Source organism: Cynoglossus semilaevis, chromosome 12 (genome assembly GCF_000523025.1).
Source record: "Cynoglossus semilaevis isolate Cse_v1.0 chromosome 12, Cse_v1.0, whole genome shotgun sequence".
Lineage (NCBI taxonomy): Eukaryota > Metazoa > Chordata > Actinopteri > Pleuronectiformes > Cynoglossidae > Cynoglossus > Cynoglossus semilaevis.
The window spans coordinates 16,830,359-16,830,564 of record NC_024318.1 but is presented as its reverse complement, the minus strand read 5'-3'; positions in this window follow the sequence as shown (position 1 = coordinate 16,830,564).

The window sequence follows — 206 nt, the reverse complement described above, 5'->3', positions numbered from 1 at the left end:
GTGTGTGTGTGTGTGTGTGATGACAGCCTAAATAAACGCCGTCATAAAGTGTCGTTCAACCCACGCTCCGTGTCATAATCCAGCGCAGACCGCTCGGCTGCACCGGTGCCTCAGCGATCACTGCTGAGGCTGCACAACACGTGGCCCGCGGCCGCAGGAGTGAGCACCGACACAGGAGAGGGGTCGTCGGTTTGATTTCATATCAG